Source organism: Cyprinus carpio, chromosome B1 (assembly GCF_018340385.1).
Source record: "Cyprinus carpio isolate SPL01 chromosome B1, ASM1834038v1, whole genome shotgun sequence".
NCBI lineage: Eukaryota > Metazoa > Chordata > Actinopteri > Cypriniformes > Cyprinidae > Cyprinus > Cyprinus carpio.
In genome coordinates this window covers 20,555,838-20,580,746 of record NC_056597.1, presented here as the reverse complement: position 1 = coordinate 20,580,746, position 24,909 = coordinate 20,555,838, and the positions used below count along the sequence as shown (strand labels likewise).

Sequence of the window (24,909 nt, the reverse complement as noted above, 5' to 3'; positions counted from 1 at the left end):
AAACACGCTTGCCTTTTGTTAGTCTGTGTGGTTTTAGTAATGGGCCCAGGAGAGATGGGGCTTTAAGATGTCATTTCTTGAATGCAATTCAGGTAATTAGTGATTTTGCAGAAGCTTCTGAAGGTTTGAATAATTTACACGTATAGGAAATATCTCCTTAATATCTTCTAGTTTCTCCTAGGTGGCAATGAAATGAGAAAATTCAGTTTTTTTCACAGAAAAATACCCCAGTAAACTCACACGTGTCTCAGCATTGTCTTAAATTGTGCTCAGATATGCCAAGACACCAAGGTCTCAAGTCAAAATGAACTCAGTTTAATCAAATTCTCCATAAATCAAATTACCTCAGTTTTATGTTCTGTGCTGAACCTGAGCAGTAAAACTTTGCTTTGGAACAAACAAACATGTATACAGACACCCAGTTGTTGCGATCAATTCCCTCACAAGGTCTGAGATAATGTATGCAAGTCAATATATTTAAATAAGTCATCAGCATAAAGACAAAAGCCATTTGAAAGAGCATAATTTTCATTGATCAAACTCCCTTTAGATCTGTATGCTGTCAGTTTTTGTGAAATAGCTTTAACAAGCATCTAAAAGAGTCTTGAGGAAAATCAAAAGACTGCTTAGTGAGAATCTACATAAAAACCAATCTGCATTGATCAGAACCCACTGTAGCTCTTTTTGTGCTGGATATGTGAAATGAAAGAAGGCAATTATAACTCCGCTTTGTATAATGTTGACATAATGCAGAGATTAACTCAGATGTGCCTCAGATGAGCAGTGAACAGTTCATATGTGTGTGTGTGTGTGTGTGTGTGTGTGTGTGGACTGTGTTAGATTTGTGATGTTTGCATGGTGACTGAGCACAAAAGAGAAGTCAGAGGTCACAGATTTGAGCCATTCACCAGGAATCCATGGCAACGGTCACAGCGTAGCAGCTGTCAGGTAATGACATTCACTGACTGGTGTGTGTCTTTGTGTAGAGGGGGAGGGTGGTGTCTTTACACAAATCATTCATCAACTGGAGAGTGACATATGCCTCTTTAAGTGCCAAACCATTACTGTATACAAAACACATAAATCTCACCATATGCATCACTTTAAGGTAAAGATCCTTTACAAATTAATCATACCATGTTTACTTCAGTTACTGTTACCATAATAAAACTCTCAGGCTGTCAATAAGGTGGTACCTTAAGACACAAAAGCTAAAAAGGTAGCTTGTTTACCAATAAATGACACATATTAGTACTATACATATTAATAAATTTTGAAAGGATAGTGCCCCAGTGACAGTTTGCTTTGTACCCCTTTTTTTCTGGGATTATACAGACCAATTCTGAAAGATGTACATACAGTATATATATATATTATATTATATATTAATTCCTTTAAACTTTAGGGGAGATCGGGGATGATTGTAACACTTTTTGTTTGAGCATCAGTAACTCAGAGACTGTTTGTGCTAGATGTCTCAAATTTTGATACATGGTACTCACATTTGTCTACTACAATTTGAATTTAGTTGGATGTGCACTGCATAAACACAGATTATGTGAGTTAATGTCACATACAAAAAGTTCTGCTGTTACAATCTACAACAATATTGGGTGAGTTGCAACACTAGCTGGAAGTTTGCTGAAATATCATCCACACTATCCAATTTTTGCATAAACATCATTGAAGAACAAAGAAAAAAACTGCTTTGAACAACGTGAACCATTTAAACAGACAAAAACATTATATTGTATTTTATGCATTATACTATATTATGTTTTGTAAAGAGTCTGTAGACTTTAGTCACAATGAATGCTATATTTTATTGGACCTAAATTGGTTGTGAGTGGTAGAAATATAGTCAGTACTGTTAATCGTATAATTGTTGTAACACTGAAAATCTGCAAATGTCTAGTGGATAAAAATGCTTTGCTTGAGAATTAGACTTGGCCTTGAACCTCCAATTGTTGTTTATGCTGACTGAAGTGTACAGAAACTTTTCCAAGGCAATGTATGGTGGCAGGAAGACATCAAGGTATGTACAAACCCTTTTGTGTCATTTGCTGCCCGTGATGTTGTGCTCGTGAAAAAAACAAAAAACAAAACAAACAAACAAAAAAATGCATCTGATAGAGCTTCTGAAAAAAAAAATGCTAACAAAAAAGATGCATGAAGTATTTGCTTTATTGTATGTATAACTTATTATTTTCTAGATTCCACTGTTGTACCTTAGAAGTCAATATGAAGGCAGTTTGCTGATGAGGGATCAAATATTCTGTCTGTAAGTGTGTGACTGACCGAACAGTGAGGTTTCAGATACAGGCTACACTTCAGCCAAAAGGATAAAGATTGTCTGTTCATCCATTTACCCAGCAGCTCAGGCCATGCGCACACGTCTGCTCTGACTCTAGACAGTCTTTATCGTGAGCGCTCAGCTCCCTCAGTTCATGCGAGGCTACTGATAACAGGTTTCTCCAATCAATACACAACATGCCCCTGCAGACCATCTAAGGCACTGTTTTCATCAGCACTATGATTTTGTGAAATAACTTCTTTTTAAATTATATCTTTACCCTTAGGCTTTGGTGGAATTCATAACTTGTCCAGTCTGAGGTCAACAAAGCCAGAGAATCCAAAAGCTACACTTGTCCACAAGTGGATGGGGCTATTTAATTTTTTTGCTGAGGTCTTAAGCTACTTGTTATCAAGACACAGACATTTAACACTTTCTTAACCCTAAATTTGTTTATTTATTTACTTACTTACTTACTTACCTATCTATATATTATAAAATGAAATAAAATAAGAATAGTCTTACTGTCAGTTGGTTGTTGACTGGAGAAGCGTCGAGATCACATGTTCTGTGTCTGATCTCAGTCTCCTGACCTTCATGTGGCTTCAGCCAAACACATTCCAGGAATCTTGCAAGAGATGACAGTAACAGCACAATGTGAGGTCTTTTCAGTGAATGTTTCAGTAACATCTGGTCTGTCCTCCCATCATGCTGCTGTTTGGGGGAACACATACCATGTGTCATGTGATATGTGACTTTATACACACTCGGCTGTAACTTGTTGTCTTTAAGCACATTATTTATATTATTAAAATGTGTACGTTTTGACGTTCAACAGCACTTACACACACACACACACACACACACACACACACACACACACACACACACACACACACACATATATATATATATACAGTATATACACAATATATGAGAACAATTTATATTATATTTTGCTTTATGTTTAAGCCCAAATGCCTGTAATGTTCAACTCTTTGCTTCTGGTTCAGCTTTTCATGGTGCCTCTGCCTGTGTGTGCGTGTGTGTGTGTGTGTGTGTGTGTGTGTGTGTGTGTTTTAAGCTAAATCTCTCAAGTATATCCTCCAGTTAACCAGATAACCTCTGTTCCTAGAGTGTCTCAGCCATGGAATTCTATTAAGATTTCAGATTAGGGAGAATTGTGATGGTGAACATGGATGAAATCCTTTTGGGACAGTGAAGAGCCTCAAAATCCATGAAAGAGAAGGATAGATGGCTTTGTCATAGAGGATTCAGAACTCTTTGGTCTTGTAGATTGAAACTGTGGTACACATGTGAATATAGAGTCTAAAACTAGATTTAACCCGGCAGAAAATCATAGCAGTTGTAGTAGATGACAAGAATGTAGTGTCAATGTATAGGAAGTGTCTTTCAATCATGAGTTGTAATTCTGCTGCTTGTATAAACTTTCTGCTTGCGCTGTTCAAAACAAAAGCTACCAATATTGATTCCTTTTAAAAGCTTAAAATAAGTCTGGGAATATTTTTATAGGGTACATGTGGTTTAAAGGGTCTGCTGATAGCAATATTTTGTTTGAACGAGTCATCAAGGTACAGTACATTCTTTTAGTGTATCCATACGGATTTTCAAGTTGCGCTTAGTTATTAAGTCCACCTCCATAAACGTTATTTCTTTTTCATCCACAAGTGACCAAAAATGAAACCTAAAGCAAAGATTTGTTTTTGGCCTTTTCTCAGTTAATAATGCTAGGTCACTTTTAATTCTTCATTTTTTACTTGTTTAATCTCGAGATCTTGTTCTCTTTTTCATTGTTTTAAGGCTTTATTATCAGTAATTTATCCCAGTTAGTTAGGTTTCACAATGATCATGTTTTAATGTTTAAGGCTTAGAATCCTTTATTGCACAAGCCATTCTTGGTCAAAATTTTATTTTTTTCTTTCAGTCACTGAAAAGGAGCACATGCAAGTTTATACAACTGTACCATATATATATATATATATATATATATATATATATATATATATATATATGGTACAGTTGTATAAACTTGCATGTGCTCCTTTTCAGTATATATATATATATATATATATATATTTATATATATATATATATATATATATATATATATATATGAAGAGTTTATTTGAAAAATAAAAACAGATAACTTTTTTTTATGTTATCATGTTTTTATTGTTTTATTGTGTAAGTTAGCAGTTTCTTTTTTTTTTTTTTTTACCTAGTCAACTGCAGTTTGATTGAGATTACTTGGAATGCACAATGAAAAAACATGATTTCTGAGAATTGTTAAAAACGGAGTTATCTGTTTTTTGCAAATTAACTCTTCATATTTATGTGGCTCTTCTACATTAATTCCTGTCTTCTTGTTGCTTTTACTGCTTATGTCGTAATCACTAATGCAAAAGCTTCCCATTGTACTTTTGCTTGATAGTTAAACATAAGAATATTTGTATGCTGTTATTGAAAAAAAAACAAAAAAAAAAAAAAAACACTGGCAATAAAAAGATGTTAACTCAGCATTAAGTGTAGTGTTGCAGTGTTGCAGGGTTGCACACGTTGACCATCATGTGGAAACAGCCAAGTTGTTTTACATTTATTATTGACAGTGTGACAGTGTCACCAGGTTTGATTTTGGTTCCTCTGTGTTTTGCAGATGAATATAGATGTGAATGCCAGGTGGTTAGAGGACAATGTTGGGTCAGTGGCATCCTATGTAGTTTGTACCCCATTCCCCCACCCACCAACATTATGTTCCAAAGAAGAATTCCAAATGGCTTTCCATACAGGTTTGTTGACTAAATTTAATTTGACGAGCAACATTCCACTGAACATTTTATCTCTCAGTTAACAGAGGTTTGCAGTGCATTTGCAGATGTAACCTACTGAGATAACCAACACTAAGTGCCCTACCGAAGGGCAAAACAGCGATTGGGCAGGAAATGGTTCATAGCAGCCCCTCAGTGTTCTTCTAGCCTGCAGCGTTTGTGTCAGATGCCAAACTGCAAGACCGCCATCATTACAGAGCATGTGGTCTATACCGCTCATTTTAATGCAGACAAAGAAAGAAATGAGCTAAATCATATAGCTCAGCCACACCGCTCACCAGGAATCACTCTAGGAAGACGTCGCTGTGCTCATTTGCAGTAATTAGACCCATCCTGAGATAGTTCATCAGGGATCGTCTCTCACCCAATCAGCTAGTATATCGACATCCTCCTCCACCTGTCTGGACCACAGGAGCTCTCCAGGTAGCTGTCAAAACCAACGTTTCATACACTATACGAGTTGCACTACCATGCCCTCGTTTGGTATCATACCTTCTTCAACGATGGGGGCGGTAGCTCTCTCCGCCTCGGGGCCCATATCATCTCTGTCACTGGGCCCATACCTTCCCCCACGGTGGAGTTCATGCAGTATTGATGGAGCAGTAGTGCTTTACGGGGACACTGTAATTACGTCCCTTCATAAGGCCAATTTTGGCTGGGTGGGCTCATAACCTTTCTTGGCTGTATGTGCATCAGGGGGCCCATGAGACAGAGTTCATTAGGGCCTGACACTGCACTAGACGGGGAGTAATGGGCCGAGGCGAAGCGTGCTGTTTATCTTAGGCCATAGAGGCTAATGACGGGGCGGACTGTGTGTGTGCGTGCTATTGAGCCGGCCTTCGGGGTGGAGAGATTCCATTAATAGGCAAAAGGCGTGGGACACCACTTTCATTATTAGAGCTTTTGAAGCTGGCTGATTGCTCACAGCTCTGCATACAGCTGGGGGCTTATTTATTTATTCATGCCCCATCCTGACAGAGGCGACAGCGCTGCTCCTCCAAAAACGTGCTTTGAGGGCAGTCATAAACAAATATCGTATATGACATGAAGGTGACATAAATGCTAATGAAACTTTATATGGCCCAACTGTCGTTCCCTAGATATACTGTAATTCATTTTTTACCACCAAAAATATTGGAACTAATCGCACATATAAAAAATATACTTCCTGAAGAAGTTACAATACTTTTATTGTATTATTTTTGTTGCTAGGGTGTTCTAGATGGTTACTTTTGTTGCCAAGTCAATATTCGCTGGAAATGTAGTTAGCCTCCTTTAATAATGTATAAAAATGAAATATACCATTCAAAAGTTTGAAGTCGATACGTTGAGGCATGTCAATATGTAAAATTTTAAATTAAATGTTTCATATTTTAATATTTTAATACTTTTTAAAGTATTTTTATTAATGTGATAGCTAAGCTAAATTTTTCAGTCTTCAGTGTCGCATGATCCTTCAGAAATCATTCTAATATACGAATTTGCTACTCAAGAAACATTTAGTATTATTGTCAATATTGAAAACGGTTGTACTGCTTTATATTTTTGTGGAGACAGTGATATATATTTTTCAGCATTCTTTGATGAATCAAAAGTTCAAAAGAACAGCAATTATTTGAAATAAAAATCTTTTGTAGCATTATAAATGTCAATCAGTTTATTGTATGTGTACTAAATAAAAGTGTTCATTTATTTTATTATTTTTTTAAAAAGCTTTTTGGCTGATGAGGAAAAAATTATATTCCACAGCCAAAAATCATAAGATACGGTAATATTGCAAAAACACTAATATATCGTATCGGGGAAAAAATAATAATAATACAACAACCAGACTTTTCCTTTATTGTCATTATCAAACAGACCTTTGAAAGACAAAATGGCATTAAAAGTCATTAAAGAGAACTTAATATATAATATATTCAAAAATGAAAAGAAAAGCCATAGCACAGCGAACAGTTAGCCTCAATCAGTCAAGTGAAGCCACATCATCAAAGTGTCAATGGTGTTGAATAACAAATGCATTGCAGCTGTTGCTTAGGACAGAGCCTAATGGTTTCCATAGACCAGCGGGGGCACGGAAGCCCACGCAAATGTGTTGATCTGATGCATGGAGGCAAACGCAGCAAATGGAAGAGCGCTTGGACAATTAATAAACGCGAGTCTCGAATGGACTTCTGGTGATCGCTGAGGGACCAGCTGAGACCGAGTAGTGCAAGTAGCTCGTTTAGTCGATGCAAATTTTTCATGCTTTACTCTCTGATGCACTCCATGGGTGTGTACTAACATGCAGAGGAGGCTGTCAAAAACCTTGCTTTGATCACGCAGCAATGGGCCCCAACGGTAACATCACAGCAGAGCAGCAAAGAAGGCAGTTAGGGAAGATGGTAATATTGCACTTAGCCAGGGACTGCTGTGCATGCATGTGAGTGTGTGTGTGTGTGTGTGTGTGTGTTCATTTGCCAGCCTGACTGCAGGAGCCACAGCCAGATTGCTTTACTGAGATAGGAAGATCTTAAAGTAGGTTAGATCCAATGTGCACATGTTCCCCTGGAAAATCCCTCTACAAAATGCACCATCAAAGACCGATAATCTCAGTTAGGACCTCTGACCCTGTTCAATCAGCGACAACCACTATGGCAACACTGTCATCTAAATTCTATTGTGACCTCAGCAACAGCTGAAGTGTATAGATACAGCTTGAGGTCACATGTTAGTTTACTACTGTGAGATTTTGCTGTGCACAATCCTCTGATTCTGTTTCTTGACATTTAGAATGAGTGTACAAAATATATTCAAACCCCATGCAGCACAAAAATGGAATACAATAAGTAAAAAATAACAACAAAGGAAAAATGTGACATGGAAGTGTCACAAAATATCAATGTTTTCTCGCTCTGTGTGCCGCACTCAATGTGACACTTTAACTCTGTGTCCCATGAAGGCAATTTCAAGGTTTCCCGGAATCTTCCACAGCACAGTAATATATAAGCTTTGTTCCAAAACACAGTGTGCTGCCTCGCTGTCTACTGCTTACATAGTCAGCTACCTTCTAAGACAGCATAATAGTCATGGAAACTCAAGTGACTGATTTAAAATTTTTCACATAAGCAGTAACTCCACACATCATTCAGATAGTGCTGCTTAGTGAGTTGATTTCTTTTTTATTATTTTTATTTTGACACACATTGAATGCTGATACACTAATTAGCATAAATCTATTGGCGAATATTAACAATATATTTCTCAAGATTTTGTTGGCAAACTAAAAAAATAGATCCACATTTTGAATATGGTGAAATGTTTTTATTAAAATATATGTTGGTAACTATCAAAATATTATTTGTCATTATATTTGTTATTATTTTGAAGCGAGTGCATCAGACTTTAGAAATAGATTAATTACCTGTCATGAAACCACTTCAGCAACACTGTTCATTCAACATCTTAGAAAATGTCAGGTACTGTATATTGGTAAATAACACAATATTATTTTTATAATTAATTTTGTTTTGTTATGTATTATTTATTTTATTTGTTATTAATTTTATCAAATATTTCTTCTTGTGTTCTTTTAGTTAAAACATTGTATAAAGCATGCCTTGTTAAGTCTGATATCACTTTTACTTGCTAAACCTTATAACTTAATATAATATTTTTTTTTTGTACTGGCTTTTATTCATTGCATTTATTGTTTTAAATCTGATTTACTGACCGAAATAACTGCAAAATCCTCTGAAATTTTTTTTTTTTCTTTCTTTTTGTCCCTTTTAAAGCCCTATATGCTGTCATGAGTGGACGAGAGCATAATGAACATCCATCAGACTTTCTCATTTTGTGCTTCATGGAAGACAGAAATTGTGTGGCTTTGAAACAACACAAGGGTGAGTAAATCAATTTGTGTGAACTATTATTTAAACATAGACATCTACATTAATATTGTGTGATTTTTTTCTGCTCTAAAGCTTGAACAAACATTTTGTGGTAATGCATTATTTTGTCTGAAAGGTTTTGGTGTTGTTCAAGTGAGTGCATCAGAATGCATCAGGCTTTAGAATTAGAATTGCTTCAGCATCCTTTATTCCACATCATGTTGCGTAGGAAATGTCAGATCCCACTATAAGACAACATGGGATTAAGTCAGCAAGAGTTTTTACAAATGTCAAAAGACTATCCACAATGCAATTTCCTTTTTAATGAGCTGGGAGAGGTTTCATTGCTCTTTGTCATGATATAATTAAATTTGTGTTCGCTGCAGCCATACAGCTATCAGGTTTGACAAAATTAGAGAAAAAAACGTAATTCACTCCCAGTCCTCTCTGAGCTATCGCTGTTGTTGAACACGTTAAATTGAAAACCTCAAATGTACCAGTGGCTGTCATGTGTGGCTATTCCCTCTAGCATGGCTGGGCTGGGACCTTATGATTGTCTTATGATTGCATCGGATCCTGATGGCTACGGGGAAAGTGGTGCCGGCAATAGGGGTGATTATTTCTGCTTGGACCAATGGGGAGCAGGTGAAGTGCTGGAGTAATTAATATCTGTCTTTTCAAGCCTGTATTGTGGCGCTCAGGGCCTATGCTTGGAGAAATCGAGAGTGTGAGGGTGTTTTCTTTGCCTGTGGGAGCTGATACACTAATGCATGGAAAGACAACACACATGCACACAGACAAAGACTTTCACATTCTTCTCTGCTCTGTCGATTTCAATTTTGGACCAAGAACGTGTACCTGGCTAATTCCTTTATCTTCCTTTTTTGCTCAGCATTTGCTTTGAGTGGACTGTGTATTTTCTGTGGCACGCAACTCGACTTGTTAAGTCTAGAGCACCTAACAGTCATTATCAGAGTGCTAAAATGCTAATAGCCCATCTAAACTGCAAGTAAATGATGTGGCATGACATGAAAAATATCATTTAAGTTACATGACGAGCAGCATCACGATTAGCATTCAAGGATGGTTGCATTGCTAAATTGCACTGCTCCTCTAAAGCAATGCTAAAAAACTAGAATTCTAATAATCCACAAAGCTTCATTCCTTTATGCTTACTGAAAAAAAGGTGTAGGACTTAAAAACAATTTTCACTCAGAAAGTGAAATTACATTTAAAAAATAATTGCAAGTTAACCTCAAATAGCATATTACATTAAATGTGACAGTAGATTGGAGTAGTGTTTTCTTGTAAAACATATTCAAAATCATCTCTTTTTTAACAATATTTTACAGTATACCAGTGTTATTTTAGTATGATTGAGATACTATTTTTTTGTAATTTTTATATTTGCGTTTTTCATTTTAATTTGAGTTTTTTTATTCATTTTTTCAATGTCTAACTTATTATAGATGATTACATTTTTTTTATAATTATTTAGGATTTTTTTATATTTACCACTTTAGTTTAATTTAGTTTTTCATTTTAGTTGAGTTTAATTTTAATGAAAGTTTTATTAGTTTTGTTCTGTGTTTTTCACACACACACACACACACACACACACACACACACACACACACACACACACACACACACACACACACACACACACACACACAGTTTTAAATGTTGTTTTAGTTGACTATAATCCTGTCTTAGTAACTAGCTGAAATAAAGTGAGTTTAAGTAAGTTTTTTTTTTCAGTTAAAGATTATTTTATTTATTTTATTTTTATGGTTTTATTTTATAAAAGCTTAGTTTTAGTTTTAGTTAACTATAATAACCCTGCTACATACTGAAGTATATACTGCAAATATATTTATTTATTTATTTTTTCAGTGAAAGATTATTTAATTTTTAATTTTTATGGTTTTAGTTTATAAAAGTTTAGTTTTAGTTTTAGTTAACTATAATAACCCTGCTACATACTGAAATATACAGTAGTCAACATTTGAATTGTATAATTTTCTTTCTTATTTGTTGTTTTTGAATTAATTTAATATGAGTTCTTGTATTGGTGGAACTTTGATGAACTTTTTTGATCCACTTCAAATGTTGACTACTGTTTACTGCAAATTTTTGTTTCATACATTTAAAAAAAAAAAAAAAACCTGATGTGGCAGCTTTGAGTTCACATTACTCATCGTTGTTGTACAGCTAAAAAAGTTGGCAGAGAACTGTCACAAACTTCTGTAGCGCAAGGATTTGTGGGCAATATTAACCCAAAATCATGCATGGATGCACACTTTTCAAATCCATTGGAAATTGTATACCATCGAGACACCTTTGGCACTCTTTTCATCATACTATGATTTGAGACACACTAATCCTAATCTCACATACTATTTAGGATGAATAATATGCAAATTGGGATGTTGCCATGGCTAGAGGCTCTGCATACTGACAAACTTTCTATCAATCAGCTCTTCTCAGCCAGCCCAATCACGGCGTGTGTTTACTTAATTGGAAGGCACTGAAGGATGAAAAGACACTTCTGGTGGTGAACCAGGCACAGCATGTCAGAGAGACATGCAAGCTGCAATATGACACTAAAGGTAAGTCAATGCTGAATAAACTTTCTTTGACCAGAAATAAGACTTTTTAAGGCAGTTATTAAACATCAATGAGCAGTGCTGGCTAATGTTAAAGGAATAGTTCACACAAAAATGAAAATTTTGTGATTATTTACTCGGCCTCATGCTGTTCTAAACCTGTATGACTTTGTTTGACCAGTTTGTGAGTTCTCAAAACAATTTATTCACAAAATGAGTGGATACAATTCTCCGTTTCAACTCACTGATTAATTTGAGTTTAATCTTTTCTATGAATTTGTTGATTTGATTCCAAAAATGATTTGTTTACTAATTGGATGGATTCAGTACTTTGGGTGAAGTTGGATATTTTCAGTGAATCACATGATTCTATTCAGAAAATTATTTGCTTACAAATTGGACTGGTCCGGTTTAGGTTCAACTTACTGATTCAATATTCTGCTCACAACTAAAGGGAAATTATTAACAGTGAATAATAAATTACTTATCTTAAGGTGGTGTTACATTTAAAGTTCGCTATGCAGATTTTGCTCATGTTCAATTGGTCATGTAAATTCAGCACGCTAACCAGTAAAAATCTGCTTAGTTAGAAAGTGACTTCTGTGTGAGCAGTGCTTCATACATCACTACACTATTGACAATAGAAAACTGCCCCCCCCCCAAAAAAAAAAAAAATTCACCTAAATTTCACAAACGTGACCACACCTTTATTCTGTTCATCACAAAAACCTATAATATTACTCCAGAAGAGTGGAAATATAGCACATGGGCTAAATGTGTGATGCTCTTATTGTGTGTGTGTGTGTGTGTGTGTGTGTGTGTTTGAGCTTAAATGATATGCTTCCTAAAAATTGTAAATGGCAAAGAGTAATTTGTGTTTAAATTGTGAGAATTTCTCCTGTGTTTCACAGAAGATAGAGAGTCATACAGGTTTGGAATGACACAAGAGTTAGTAAATGATGACAGAATCTTGACTTTTGGATGAACTATCCCTTTAAATGCTTTCTAAATGCCACTAACGTCATGCTTATTTTTGTTCTTTTTTAATATCCTCCCTCTTTTTTAATCAAACCCAGATTTGAGAGTATAGGCTCATCACTTGTGACTATTAAAATGTTGATTTGGCTTTTGCTCGGCATGATGCAGATATGACTGTGTGATGATGTTTTTCCAGCAAAACAATAACAGCAATATGACCAGCCAGGCTAACTGCGCTGATCTAATCAGTCTCACGATCTGTTTTCTTCCGGTACTGTCGTTCAGAAGCGGACTCGGTTTACTCAAATAAGCTCCAAAACACCTCAGATCAGATATTAATCACTCAACATGTTCAAACAGAAGGAGGAAGAGAAGGAGGGAGGAAGACAGAGAGAGATAAAGGTAAACAGAGGAGGCGCAGATGAAGAAGAAAGAAAATGAGAGAATGATACACATCAGATGAGACAGAGAGGGTTTTTATAAGCTGACTGTGTAAAAGTTCTACAAAACGAAATCTTAAAAACAATAATTTAATGGTTCTATATTTGGCAGAGTTTTATCATTTTCATAAAATGCAGGTCTTAACGATTATTTAAAATCATTGCACCACACATTTCTATGGTGTTGCTGTGACAGGTGGTGACACCAAATGGATCAGCAAATATTTACTATTTTTCATGGAAAAAACGTTACTATTTTTCATGAAAATTATTCAGAACCTCTTTCGCATTATTTTTTAAGCCTGACATATTGCTTAACTCCACTGGCTTTTAATATATATATATATATATATATATATATATATATATATATATATATATATATATATATATATATATATATATATATATATATATATATATATTATTTTTATTTTATTTATAATTATATGATCAAAAATATGTCTATTAATGATAATACATATTACAACATTAATAAATTATTACAATTTAAAATAACTATTTTCTATTTTAATATTTTTTAACAAATTATTCCTGTGATGCAAAGCTGAATTTTCAGAATCATTTCTCCAGTTTTCAGTGTCACATGATCCTTCATTCTAATATGCTGATTTGCTGCTCAATTTATTATTATCAATGTTGAAAATAGTAGCATTATATTTTGCATTATATTTTTGTGATATATATATCACAAAAGGTGTTTTAGCAAACATTTACGCTTACCATAGAATGACTTAGAAAACAAGACGATGAGGGTATGTGAGAGATGAGCTGAAAGCGAGCAGTGTGTGCTTGAGCAGCTGGACTCTCGAGTGCTTGTCACCTGAGCTGTATGTGTCGTCCTCTCAGCCCCAGCAGCTCTAATTGATGATGCGGCGTCTCAGTCATGCTCTTCGGCCAATCTGCCGCCTCACAGATGGCTCTGTTTGGGACACATGTGAGAGCCACTCACTCAATATTTGCTTCTAAAGAAGGTGCTGGCTTATTTTAATAACGCTCTGTGTTTGGTCGGCATGAATTAGATACACATGGGATGTACATACAGGTGGCTTGCTTTGCCTGAGCCCCTTTTCAGCACCACGCCAGATCGGTTTTAGACAACTGTCATGAATCTGATGTTATACAGACATGTGGCATTGGTTGGACTCGTGAATATTATCATGTCCATATGTAATCATGCTACGTCCTACGTCATACGCTGGAATGCCACTCTTGTGAACATGAGTACAACAGTTAACAGAAGCTATATACAGTTAGTAAAGTTCTAAAAATTTATATTTTTCTTACACAAATGCATTGCTTCACTTCAGAAGGCCTTTATTAAACCCCCATAGCTGTGTGGATTACTTTTTATTATGGATGGATGCACTTTTTTGGGCTTCAAAATCTCAGCCCCCATTCACTTCCATTATAAATCTGGAAAGAGCCAGGATTTTTTAATATAACTCCTATTGCATTCTTCTTAAGTAAGAAAGTCATATACACCTAGGTAGGTTTGAGGGCAAGTAAATCATGTGATGTTCAGATAATTTACCTGAAAAAAAGGGGGTGGGGGTTATATAATTGTTTTTTTTTTGTTTACTTAGAAGAAGAAGAATAATACATTGTTTCTTTATATACATGTTTTCTTTATATTATTTATACATACATATATATATATATATATATATATATATATATATATATATATATATATATATATATATATACAGTATATATGTGTGTGATACATACATACCAGCATGAACATGAATTAAAATTACTTTTCAACAGCTATAGTGCAAATTTTATATATATATATATATATATATATATATATATATATATATATATATATATATATATATATATTTGTGTGTGTTTAAAGGGATAGTTAACCCTTAAAATTCTGTCATCATTTACTCACATTCGTGTTGTTCAAAACCTGTATAACTTCTTTCAGCTGTTGAACACAAAAGAATACATTTTGAAGAATGTTGGTAAGCAAACAGTTGAAGAACTCCTTTTGGCTTCCATAGTATGGAAAAAGTACTATGGAAATCAATGGGGACCATCAATCGACCTGGTTACACACATTCAAAACAACACCTTTTATGTTGAATAAGATGGATGGATGGATGGATGGATAACGGTTTTGTTGGTGTAGGTTGGGTCATGTCATAGCAAACAGGTGTCTGGATCAGAGCATGTTTGCTGTTATGATGTCCTCATATAAACCTGATTAACAGCTAGTAATCAAGTTAACACCTGCCTCCTACCTGCACACAATCCAGCCCATGGCGCAGGGCTCAAAGCAAGCAGCATTGCTAATTAATTTAAAGAAGTCAATTGTGTTTATCAAATTTCACATTTAAATGAACACTACAGTCGCCACACTCAATCAAACACAGGTAGATCTCAATAAAACTGACCTGATATCACTAACAGATTCAGATTCACAACATTATTCTTCCTTTCTCAGAATGCTCTCTCTCATTCAGCATGCACTGCAATAGCCTGATCGCATCTGATGTGCCTTTAATAGAGAATGATCTTACCACAGTCAGACAGCAGTCTCTGCTTACGTAAACAGCATGTGAAAGGTATTACTTTGTGTAAGTAGAATCGCTGAACCTGCGCTCACCTTGTGTTCTCTGGCTTGTCTGAATAAGGAAAAGGTTTGTGAATTATGTTTAGACTTCTAAACACTAACATAATTTTATGAGATGTTGTAGACCAGCCTCAAAGGAACCATAGACCTGTAGCCTTTCAGATGGCACCAAATTACTTTAAGCCTTATTCTAAAAGACTTTCTGTGTGTGGTCTAGGGTTTAGCAGTTCCCTTAATTTTCTTAGGGGGCGTTGTTTGGGGCAGTAGCATTGTTGTACAGTAGTAAGGTTTCCTAAAAAAAAAAAAAAAAAAAACACTAGGAAGATTGTTGAGCTGGTTGAGCCCACAGGATCTGCTCTGGTTGATTGTTATTTCCTTTGTCAGCACAAGGTAAAGATAGATTTTTATATTTTCTTAAGCAAATGTGAGTGATTGCCTGTGCTAAACAACTGGCCAAAAATCCAAGGCCTGAAAAAATCTAGTATATGAACATTAGATACTTCAATTCAAAACAGCATTCTTAATTAATTTTTAATTAGATTTTGTTAAATTGTTTTCCAGGTTAAACATATCAGAAATTCCATAATATATATGTATATAAAAAGATAAATTTACTTGAAATAAATAGCTAAATATACTATGCAACATAGCATAAGATATGAGGACTTGTATTCATAGATTGAAACTAATTGTTGTGCATTACACAATTGTTAACAGCCATTGTGCTATTTTAATATCATATGCTATTATAATATATATATTTTTACATTTGACTTTTTTAAAAACTTTGTTATGTTTTTGTCATTTTTTTTTCTGTATATATTTCAATAATGCTTTATTTTATATTTATTTAGGTTTTAGTAATTTCAGTACTTCAGCTTTTCTCAGTAGCTGCCAAGTTTTGTAAGTTATTTTAAATATTTATATTTTATTTTATTTCATTATTGTTTCAGTTACCCAAAATTCTTTATACTTTTAAACTTTTAATAGTTTTAGTTAACAATAACAGCACTGGAAGGTGGTTGCCAGGGCCTTGCTGTGTGGTTGCTGAGATATTCTGGCTGGTTGCTTAGTGGTTACTTAAGGAAGGTTTTTTTTTTTTTTTTTTTTCTTTTTTTTTTTTCTCTGTTTTGTCATATAAAAATATTGGGCACAGCTATTCTCAACAAGCTGCAGAGATTGGAAATTTCTATTTGTGTTGCTTGCCAAATTTTAATACTAAGGGTTATAGATTTGAACAAACCCCTTACCCCGAGTACGAACAACAGCAAGCCAGCAACACTAAATATATGAAATTATAATGATGAAGCATTGGACAATTAAGCTCTTTATATTCAGGCAGTACATGTTGGCTCTGCATACTTCCTGTTAGCTGCAGGACATGTAAAAACAGTCCTTCTAATCTGGGTTTGTGAGCGTCTACAGTGTATTTTTTTTCTTACTTATCCTGGATTTACCAGAATATTTAATGAGAGCGGTGAGGCAATCTGGCGAGACTTGAGTCTACTGTCCATGTTAAAGACAAGTCTGCTGATTTGTGCCTAAGGGGACATTTTACACCAAAACAGCTCAGCCTCTCTGCTGGGTGAAGGCCACTTGAGACAGACAGCAAGGGGGGATTGTAGGAAAAGACAGAAGGAGAGAGAAAAAATATGACTGAATTAAAACTATAACCATAAAAAACTGATGTTCTAAAGCCTGATTAGAGACTGTCTGATGTGAGATTTTTACGTTTTCTGATGAAAATATGTGTGCTCGCCCATGCAGAAGTCTCCACCATGATGCTAATATGTGTGGGTGGTTGTCAAGGCATTGTTATGCAGTTGCTAAGTTGTTATCCAGTTGTTGTGCTGATTATTTAGGCATTGATATGTGCCTTGGAAAGGTGCTCTAGATGGTTACGTACTGACCCAGGTCAATAAGAAACTCGGGGAAGGTTGCACCCGAGCATTTAAAAAGCAGTGTTTATCTCTCAGTAATATGTATATGCTTCAAAAAATATCTTGATAAAAATATTATCTATGTATATGCTTAAACAAATATCTTGATAAAAATTATTTACTCCAAACATTACTGCATTACTGATTATTTTGACTTTTTTTTTTTTACTTTCTTAATGACATCTCACTTTTATTCATTTGATAAGCTGCTTTAAATTTGTAAACAGATGTACTGTATTGTTGAAAAATGTGACATAACTGTCAGTGGTAATAATATTTTAATAATAAATAATCAAGAACTATATACTGTAAGAGCAAGAAAGTAATACCAACTGTAAAAAATGACTTTATTGATTGATTGATTGATTGATTGATTGTGTAGGCATGAACAAATATTGTACATGTAAACAACACGTATAAATCTCTGTATGTGTCTAAAAGTCTGTCAGTTAATATGAGCTGCCAGTTTTAGTCCAGCTGTAGGTTAGATGCTACCTTAATGATTTCCTTTATACATAGGGTTATATTTCACCTAAATGTAATGATGCAAGGCTTAAATTTTAGTAGTGGCTAAGTTTTTAACCCAAGCACTAGGCTAAGTTACGTATGCATTGCTAATACAACTGCTGTCATGACTACATAGCTACTTAATATCAAATGAAGATCCACCACTATGATTTTTACTTATAGTCAAGAGTCTTTTAAAAATATTTTAGTAGTTGTACTGGTTTAAATTCTCTTAATTCTTATAAGAAATTATATTACTTAGCAAACACAGTCAAAAATGTTTTTAACAGAGTGAAACCTGAATCCATTTTAGACATTTATATCTAAAGTAAAGTTTAAATTGATCTTTTCTAGTATTTCAACTTGTTACTCCCCATTAAAATAATCAGAGGAGTTGGCATGGCTTCTCTTCATATGGCTTAAATATATAGGTAATTGTCTGTTTAATCATTAAAATGATGGAAAAGTTTGATTGCTTAAAAATGAAGTAGTGATCAATCCACATTATTTAAGGCAACATGCAGAATGATTTACAAACAAAAATCTAATACTTGTGGTTAGAGGTTTGTTTAGATCACTAACCCCAAGTATGAGAAATAGAAATAGTGATCTTGCCTGAGCACACAAAATATTATTGCACAAAGAGACCGAAGCTGCTCCGTCCCTCGCTCACAGGAAATGCTGTAGACATGGGGGCTGGGGTGGCAGGGGATCCTGGGATAGCTTGAGGACTGGAGACATCTTGTGTCTGGCTTCCAGCTCCTACACACACCAGAGAGAGGGCTTAACCTCCTGCTGAGCTCCACTGCCTTGCATCCCACTTCAACACACACATGCAACTTCCACCCACATACGCTGACAAACATCCTCAGCACACGCACAAACCCCCCTCCCACTCAAACGTTCCTTCCTAAACAGCACACGCTAACACACAAACACGCTCGCCATCCCACCAGGAAGAGAGGAGACATGTGAATTATTTATCTCTGCTTCCCTAGTTTTCCAGAGTGGAACCTGCCAGAAGGTGCCCTGAACTGCAGAGACCTTTAAACCCACTCCACAGAGACGAGTGGATTAGCCAGCTGTGAGTCATAAGTGACAGCTGTCAGTCATGGAGTGCTCATTTAAATATGCTACAGTTCAGAACTTGTCCTTATGTCTGGGCTTTATGCTTAGCTTTTTGAAATCGACAATATTGGCCAAAGAACTCAGTATACTGATTTTTCTTTGACAATATTTTAACATTTCTGCCATTATTTACTCACCCCTTATGTCATTCTAAACCTGTGTCGTTCTTCCTTTTAACACAAATCGAGAAATTTGGAAAAATGTAGGTTGTTTTGTGTTGTAAGATGCCTCCATTGATTGACCACATTGATTGACCACACTCAGCCGCATCTCAATGCATTTATTGAGTGGTAATGCCATTATTCATCTTGTCTTTTCATCTCAATGTCAACATTTGTGAGATTTATTCCGTCTGAACAGCTTTGAGGTTAAAGGAATAATTCACCCCAAAATGAAAATTGTGTCATTTACTCACCCTCATGTCCTTCCAAATCTTTTGACCACAAAAGAAGATACTTTGAAGAATTTTGAAGTACCATACAGTTGTTGGTACCCATTAACTTCCATAGCAGGGAAATAAATAGTTTGATTACCAGCATTCTTCAAAATATCTTATTTTATGTTCAACATAGGAAAGAAACTCATACAGGTTTGGAATGAGTAAATGAGGGCAAAATTTTCATTCTGGGGTGAAGTGTTCTTTTAACTGTAAATAATTGATATAATTAGATGGTGTAATTGTTATGTAATTTGTTGTTTGACCACATTGTCAAAATATACACATTTTACAGAATTAATGAAATTGTATGACAATTGTTTGATTTGTTATTTAATATTTTTTATATTGTTTAAATATAAGAAAATATTTAAATATTACAGATTTGCTATTTCAAATAAATACTGTACTTTTGAACTTTATCAATGAATCTTGAGAAAGAAAAAAAAACGGTTTCGACAAACTTATTAAACAGCACAACTGTTTTTAACAATTTATAAAACTAAAAAAGCACCAAATTAGCATATTAGACTGTGTTACAGAATACTTCGCCATCAGGATTGATAACCTCATGAGACAAGCTCCTAAAAGGAAAAGTGGAAAGTCTGGACAAACCAATGATTTCACACATAACCCTGTAGAAATGTCTTCTCCTGAGGAACCCATGCAAATCAACTCGTCCCGACTATCTGAAAGTGAGAGAGAACGACGACGATATCAACCACTGTGCTTCTATTGTGGTGAATCAGGCCACCGCTGTATAGGATGCCCCCGCAAGCTTCAAACAAATCCCTGGGTAAATACTGAACACTTTGCTCTTCTAAGAAACAAATAATTCACACTCCCCATTATCTTAAGAATTGATACTCTCTCTCTCGACCTCACAGTGATGATTGACTCTGGAGCTGCCCTGAATCTCATCTACCAGGACATTATGACCGAATATCAGATCCCTACACAAATGTGCATGCCACCTATCCAAATCAAGGCTATCGATGGGGAATTGGTTGGAAAGGGTATCACCCACCAGACTAAGACACTCACTTTCCAAGTTGGGACCCTTCATAAGGAATTAATCTCCTTCTACATCATCGACTCTCCCAAACACAAACTTGTCTAAGGTTATCCATGGCTCTCTACTCACGACCCTGAACTCTCATGGCATCAAGGTGAATTAACACACTGATCATCTTTCTGTATGAGTCACTGTATCACTGCAAGACCCCAATCTCGCAACCAGTGTGGAAAGCCCTGAGACACACACAAAAGTGAATATTCCCCAGTATTATCAAGATCTCTCTGAGGTATTCAGCAAGGTGAAAGCCACACAACTTCCTCCACATAGACCTTGGGACTGTGCCATCGATCTCTTGTCTAACACACAACCCCCAAAGAGTAAAGTATATCCACTTACCAGAAACGAAAGTCAAGCCATGGAGGAGTATGTGGATGTAGCCTTGAAATCCTGTTTTATTCGACCATCAACCTCCCCAGCAGCTGCAGGATTCTTCTTCATGGAGAAAAAAGATGGTGGACTAAGGCCTTGTATTGATTATAGAGGACTGAATAACATTACCGACAAGTTCCGCTATCCCCTCCTGTTAGCACCATCATCACCAGAACAACTCAGAGAAGCCAAGATCTATACCAAACTCGATCTCCGAAGTGCATATAATCTTATTAGGATCAAAGAAGGGGATGAATGGAAAACAGCTTTTCTCACCACTAGGGGGCACTATGAATATCAGGTAATGCCGTATGGACTTGCAAACTCTCCCACTGTATTCCAATCATTCATAAACGAGATCTTCAAGGACCTGCTAAATAAATTTGTGGTTGCATACATCGATGATATCCTCGTCTTTTCCAAGACCAAACATGAACACATTTCCTATGTCAGGACAGTCCTTACTTGACTCTTAAAGAACGAATTATATGTAAAAAATGTGAGTTCCATGTTACTCAAACTTCCTTCCTGGGTTACCACATCAGCTCACAGGGCATCAAGATGAATGACCTCAAAGTTCAGGCAGTCATTGACTGGCCACAACCAAGAACCATCAAGGATCTGCAGAGATTTCTGGGCTTTGCCAATTTCTACAGAAGGTTTATCCGGAATTATAGTATGGTTGCCTCTCCTCTCACCTCACTCCTCAAGAATAAACCATCAAAACTAGTTTGGTCTTCGGAAGCTAACACCACCTTCAATGCATTGAAGGAACGATTTACAACAGCCCCTATCCTGAAACATCCCAATCCGAAAGAACCATTCATTCTCGAGGTGGATGCCTCAGACTGTGGCATTGGTGCTATACTCTCTCAGAGACAAGGGCAACCAAGTAAATTGTATCCATGTGCTTTCTTTTCCAGAAAACGTACCTCCGCTGAATGCAACTACGATGTTGAAAATAAGGAACTACTTTCCATGAAAGCAGCTATTGAAGAATGGCGTCACTGGCTTGATGGAGCTCTTCATCCCTTTCAGGTGATAACAGACCAGAAGAATCTCGAATATATAAAGAGTGCCAAACGTCTAAACCCCCGGCAAGCCCACTGGGCACTATTCTTCACACACTTCAATTTTACAGTTACCTATATGACCTCTCCACAGAGCATCACATCTCCGGTCCCATCCTACCCAGCTCTATCATCCTAGCCCCAGTCTCCTGGGATATCATGGAAGAACTAAGAAAAGCACAACAACAAGACCCTTCACATGCCCCCCTTCACATAACATGGCACGAGACATCACTAACTATGTCTAGTCCTGTCAGATCTGTGCTCAGTCAAAAACCCCAAAGGAATTACCTTCAGGTCTACTCAAGCCATTGCCTATTCCTCAACCATGGTCTTACCTGTCTATCGACTTCACTGACCTCCCATCATCCTATAACAACACTACAATCCTGGTTATCATTGACCATTTCTCCAAGTCTTGCCATCTCATTACACTACCCAAACTACCCACTGCCATGGAAACCACTCAAACTCTCTTCCAACACGTCTACTGGATATATGGACTACCAGAGGACATAGTCAGTGTCCGCGGGAACCCAATTCACGTCTCAGGTCTGGAGGGCATTCTGCAATCAGTTGGACATTAACGTCAGTTTAACGTCAGGCTATCACCCACAAGTCAACGGACAAGTCGAATGACTCAACCAGGAAATAGGAAGATATCTCTGACGCTACTGCAGCCAGGAACAGCACAGATGGTCTGACTCACTCCTCTACAGGTCTAACCCCCTTCCAGTGAGTCCTAGGATTCCAACCACCTCTGTTCCCGTGGTCTGCCAAACCCTCCTCGGTTTCTGCAGTAGATGACTGGATTCAACGTAGTGAGAGGGTGTGGGACAGTGCTCATGTTCATCTCCAGCGAGCTGTGAGAACACAGGAAATCCAGGCCAACCGACGACGTCGCCCACACCCACCCTACTAATCAGGACAACGTGTCTGGCTCTCCATGAAAGACATCAAGTTGCGGCTACCAAGCAGGAAGCTCAGTCCCAGGTATGTTGACCCTTTCAAGATACTAAAACAGATTAATGATGTAACATATCAATTGGAGCTTCCTGCTAACTATCGTATCTCTCCCTCTTTCCATGTGTCCCTCCTCAAAGCCGTCCACCCGGGAGCTGACCCTGGCCGTGAAGCCCCAGAACCACCACTACCACTGGACCTTGATGGAACTCCGGCATATAGGGTGAATTTGTTACTGGACTCGAGATGAAGAGGGGGTCAGCTCCAGTATCTGGTGGACTGGGAGGGCTATGGACCCGAGGAGAGGTCATGGGTAGCCGCCCGGGACATTCTGGTTCCATCACCCTTCGAAGAGTTTCATCTAGCCAGACCCGACCGCCCAGCACCAAGACCACGGGGACGTCCACATCAAGCTCCAGGAATTGCTCCTAGAGGAGGGGGTTCTGTAACGCCAAACCAGCAGAGGGAGCCCTCGCCTGAGTACTGACCATGCTACACTTCCTCTGCTTCCTCAACTTCCACTTCCTGTTTGACCGCCATATAAACTCAGACCTGTTCATGTGCTCTTCACCAAGTATTGCCAGTTCATCTGCCTTACCAAGCGTTATTCCTCTACTGTTCCTGATTGCTTACCTGTGTATGATCCTGTCTGACTTCTTGACTCATGGTATTTGTACTCTGCCCTTTTGTTCTGACGCCTGATTGAACTGATGTTTGGGTTTGGACTCATTGCCTACCTCTCCACCATTGTCTCTGCCATTGCCCCTGTGTATGACGAACGATCGGCTTGCTTCTCTGTTTTTGTTTACCCCCTGCCTGTTTATCGATATCTGTTTAAAGCCTTGACCTTTAATAAACTTCTGCACATGGATTCTAACCAAACTCCAGCGTCTCTTTTACAGACTGATTTTAAACGATCATGTGATACTGAAGACTGGGGTGTTTAAATCATAATAATTTCACTATACTGTTTTACTGTATTTTTGATCAAATTAATGCAGGCTTGGTGAGCATAAGGAACTTCTTTCAAAAACAATAATAAATCCCAAATCTATTTTGCCATATAACAAATAAATTAGCCAATAGTTCCATTTATTACCCTTAATATATTTGATGATGCATTCCACTGAGCTACTAACTGTAAGACTTGCATAGGTTGTACAGATAGAGCTTTTGTATCCTTTTGAAGCTTGAAAATTCTCAATACAGTTCTTATTCATTGTACCTGCATGGACAAGAGCGACCAGTAGAATTCAGAATTTCTCTTTTTGTGTTTCACAGAAGAAAGAAAGTCAAACAAGCTTGAGAAGACATAAGAGTGAGTAGATAAGCACAGAATGGTGGACTATTCCTTTAATAATAAAATATGAAGTGTTAGTGATGGATCTGTGTAGTCTGTGTTCTGATGGCTGGTATCACAGCTTTGCAGGAGCGGGAAAAACTGCAAGTTTGATGCGTAGGAGTGAACTGGCCTTCTCTCACTTTTTTCCACTGATTACCCCTGCACTCCAGCTCCCTGATACATCCATCTTAAGTCTTCTACGCTGTCACAAGGCACGCACACATACACGCGCAGCATAAAGCACAGAACAAATGCACACACCAGCTCTGCAGCAAAACCTGTGAGCTTGCTGTCAACATTGGCAGCTGCCTTGTAAGGAAATGTTCCTCATAAGTGATCAGCATGAACCCTGTGAACTTGAATTTCTTTCAGTAGAGTTTGAGGTTATTGTGTTGCTAAGCTAATGACACAATACTCAATTAAGGATAAA

At 36.7% G+C, this 24,909-nt stretch overlaps 1 long non-coding RNA gene across 2 annotated transcripts; it reads left to right on the top strand.

The window, feature by feature from the left end:
• The first annotated feature begins 12,373 nt into the window (after positions 1 to 12,373).
• Positions 12,374 to 24,019, top strand: LOC122135895. Of its 2 annotated transcripts, XR_006153752.1 has the most exons (4): positions 12,374 to 12,997; positions 20,299 to 20,453; positions 20,545 to 23,167; positions 23,278 to 24,019. It is a non-coding gene; the product is annotated as an uncharacterized LOC122135895 (long non-coding RNA). The 2 variants fall into 2 exon arrangements; XR_006153751.1 differs by lacking the exon at positions 12,374 to 12,997 and having other exon boundaries at positions 19,884 to 20,453.
• The last annotated feature ends 890 nt before the right edge of the window (positions 24,020 to 24,909 follow it).